This window comes from Canis aureus, chromosome 27 (genome assembly GCF_053574225.1).
Source record: "Canis aureus isolate CA01 chromosome 27, VMU_Caureus_v.1.0, whole genome shotgun sequence".
NCBI classification, from domain to species: Eukaryota; Metazoa; Chordata; class Mammalia; order Carnivora; family Canidae; genus Canis; species Canis aureus.
Genome location: NC_135637.1, coordinates 33,226,782 through 33,230,730, shown reverse-complemented (window position 1 = coordinate 33,230,730; position 3,949 = coordinate 33,226,782). Strand labels below are relative to the sequence as shown.

At 44.4% G+C, this 3,949-nt stretch overlaps 1 non-coding gene across 1 annotated transcript; it reads right to left on the bottom strand.

Annotated features, from left to right (window-relative positions):
- Positions 1-329: 329 nt before the first annotated feature.
- TRNAK-UUU (transfer RNA lysine (anticodon UUU)) lies at positions 330-402 on the bottom strand. The gene has a single exon. It is a non-coding gene; the product is annotated as a tRNA-Lys (tRNA).
- Positions 403-3,949: the final 3,547 nt, after the last annotated feature.

Below are 3,949 nucleotides of genomic sequence, written 5' to 3'. Positions count from 1 at the left end.
ATCACGCTCCCCGCATGGAGCCTGCTTCTCCCTCTGCCTGTGTCTCTGCCTCCCTCTCTCCCTCTCTCTCTGTGTGTGTCTCTCATGAATAAATAAATAAAAATCTTAAAAAAAGAAAAGAAAAGAAAAATGGATCACATGAAGATCAGCTCATACCAAAGTTTAACTTTGGGAAGGTTTAACTTTGGGAAGGTTTAACTTTAACTCCCTACTTCCTCAGAAGTAAAACCCAAAAGTACTTTCAGATTGGGTTCACTTGTCCAGAATCAAACCTATTTTCCTAAGCCTTTTTTTTTTTTTAACAAATTAATTTATTTTGGTAATCTTTATACCCAACATGGGGCTTGAACTCATGACCCTGAGATTAAAAGTCACATGCTCTTCCAACTGAGCCAGCCAGGCACTCTGCTCATTGGTCTTTTTTTTTTCTTTAAGATTTTATTTATTTATTCATGAGAACCACACAGAGAGAGGCAGAGACATAGGCAGAGGGAGAAGCAGGCTCCCCACAGGGAGCCCGATGTGGACTCCATCCAGGGGCTCCAAGATTACGACATGAGCCAAAGGCAGGCACTCAACCACTGAGCCACCCAGGGGTCCTGATAGCTCGGAATTTTTATGCCTCCCAATAGGCAGAGTCTACAATCCTTTCCAGTCTGAAGAAGTTACAGAAGATGAGACCTTTGCCCTTCAACATCCCCTTAGAATAAGGAGGGGGGTGCCTGGTTGGCTCAGTCAGTTGGGTGTCTGACTCTTGGTTTTGGCTTAGGTTGTGGTTGTGGGATCAAGCCCCCAGCTGGGCTCTGCATTGGGCGAGGAGCCTGCTTGGGATTCTCTCTCTCCCTCTCTCTCTGCCCCTCCCCTCCCCCATCTCTCTCTCAAAAATAAAAAATAAAATACTTAAAAAATTTTTTTTTTACAAAGAATAAGGAGGATAAAAATCCCATAGAGGGGAGATAAGACTGGGAAACTGAAAAGCTCCAAAAAATCTGCTTTTCCCTCCTTTCATTCTTGCTAGGATGTGCACCCCAATTTACACACGCCTTGTAAATAGCGTACATCCTCTTTGTAAAGCACAAGGACTTGATGCTGCTCGAGGATAAATAACATCTAAAGAAGAACCAGGCAACAGTGAGTGGAGGAAGCTACCCTATGTCTATGTCAGACCACCTGAGCTAGACAGCAACGCCAAGACCCTCCTGGCTCTGAGGAAGGACACCTGGGCCATCGTCTTTGTTCTAAGTGGTTCCTGGATGCCTGAGAACACGTGCACCAGATCACCATCCCTGGTAGCAACTGCAGACTCTGAACAAAGAAGAGACTCCCTCCTTTCCAAGTATCCTGGACACTCCCTCTTGCTGTTCTCTGCTCTCTCTTTATCTTCAATGAACTCTCACTTCCTGCTGCCTCAGGTTTGATTTCCATCCTGTCCTAAAGCCAAGGATCCTCTTGGCTGGTCCCGGTTCCCTCTGGATCCACCTCCTGGCATCAGGAATCAAAAGGCCCCCTCAATGCTCAAAGGTGAACTTTTGGAGAGCCAAAGAAGTTAAAAGTTTGCCCTGCTTGTTCCTCCAAATGAGATGAGGGAGAAAGTTAATCCATTTATTGGGCCGATGCAAAGTTTTCTACAAGCCAGAGGAGGGAAAAAAAACACACCGCAATGCTCCAATTCCAGCCTTCTTCCGCCCAGCTGCAGTTCCCCTCAGATTCTAACCCGGAGCTTTCCTAGAGCCTGTTAACCCAGTAAATGCTGGATTTTCTGCCAAGGGTTTAAGCAAACTTGCAATGGGGAAAAAAAGGAGGGGAGGGTTTTTAAAAAATGGCTTTGTATTTTGTAGCTATTTGCACTTGGTTAAACAAGGAAAATGCAACTGAATAATGTAAAAGATCAAATTGGCTCTGTTAAATGAATGATTCATCGGTCTGGCCACACCCCATCTAGTAAAGCCAAAGGGGCTGCATCGAGTTGCAGAAAAGGAAAGGTTTTTAAAAGTAGAGAGGGAGCAGAAAGGAAATTATTACCACAGAATCCATTGTTTTAGACAAAGTCACTCTCCTTAGGGGAATGGAAGGGATTGTCAGTAAATTTTCTGATGTGGACCAGGAAACCCCATGTTGATTGGCTAAAGATTATGGTCCTCGGGTGCTGGAACTGCAGTTAGGTTAGGTATTAAGTCTTGGTTTGCTCACATGGGGCTACCAACATATATGACTCCATATTGGACCCATAATTTTCTTTCTAACAACCTAGATCCAGGGATCCCTGGGTGGCTCAACAGTTTAGCGCCTGCCTTTGGCCCAGGGCATGATCCTGGAGTCCCGGGATCAAGTCCCACGTCGGGCTCCCTGCATGGAGCCTGCTTCTCCCTCTGCCTGTGTCTCTGCCTCTCTCTCTGTGTGTCTCTCATGAATAAATAAAATCTTAAAAAAAAAAAACCAACAATCTAGATCCATAGTACAATTGATATAAAATGTCATATACTTTAATTTCATAAATGTTAGAGGGATCATCCCAATCAGGGAAAACTGGGAAGAAAAAGTAATATGAGGCACAACTTCCTTGCTTTTTGCCAGTGGGCTGGTTAACATTTAAATTCTTTTGAGTATTGAAAAAACAGCAAGTTTCCATAGCCAGTGGTTTTTGCCTCGAGCCTCTGGAAAAAAGGATGATGTAGAGAACAGTGACAATCTTCACATGGAGATACATATTTGGGAGACACCGGGGTAGCCCAGGAGTTGGGTGTCTGCCTTTGGCTCAGGGCGTGATCCTGGATTCCCGTCCCACATCGGGCTCCCCGCATGGAGCCTGCTTCCCCCTCTGCCTATGTCTCTGCCTCTCTTTCTGTGTCTCTCATGAATAAATAAATAAAATCTTAAAAAAAAAAAAAAAGGAAATACACATTTGGAGCTTTAAAAAGGTGTTTGATTTGCTCGAGGGCTCTTATGAAATCAGGTGTATGATCCTTTGAGGCTGATGGATCTTCCAGCCTGATGGACATACATATTTTTTGGCGAGGGTGGGAGGTTAATTCAGACTCTAAGTCAGAGAAAGTATAAAGGGCTTAGGGAAACCTTACTTGCCATTTGGATTCAGAACCTACTCTGCTGTCTGGCCCTGCAATATCTTAGAAGAAAAGCCACCGGCTTTTTCGGAATCCTGACTCATAGATCCAATCTTAATTGCCCAGAGTGGACTCTGAGCTCAAATCTGATACTATCAGCGGGGGCCTAATTCAGCCTGAGTAGGAACTGTGCTAGCTTATTCAACCAAACCACCAGAATTTGTTCATCTGCCCAATGTGCAGTAGGTCAAACAAGAACACTGAATTTTTGCATGAAGAGAGATGGGCTGTTAACTGGTGTGGCCCACCTAGAATTGGGAGTGCACGTTTAAAAGTCCCAAACTCCCTGATGGCTTGTAAGTGAGGGTTTTTAAGGGAAAAAAAAATCAAAAGTAAGAGGCTTGGGGTTGCAGGTTCTTCTGATTGGTCAGGCACTGGGTAAACTTCAAGACCGATGAATTTGTCTTTCTGGCATCAGTGTTTCCCTTCCCTGGTCTGGGTCAGCAAAGCATCTCAGCAATGTGTATCAGGCATGCTATATATTTTGTTAATTAACAGAGGCTATTTATCTTGCCCCCTAGGCTGCAATTTCATTATTTTTTATTTTTTTTAGAGAAAGAGAGCATGCATGTGTGTACAAGCTCACAAGATGGGGTGGGGGCAGCAGAGCAGCAGAGGGAGAGAGAGAATCTTAAGCAGGCACTCTGCCCAGGGCAGAGTCCCACTCAGGGCTCACTCTCATAACCTGGAGATCATGACCTGAGCCAAAATCAAGAGGTGGATGCCTAACCAACTGAACCATCCAGGCACTCAACTGAGTAAATATAATGATCAAATTGATTTTACTCAACAATTCATGAAGTGAGTAGCATCCCAAGTAGCAAGTA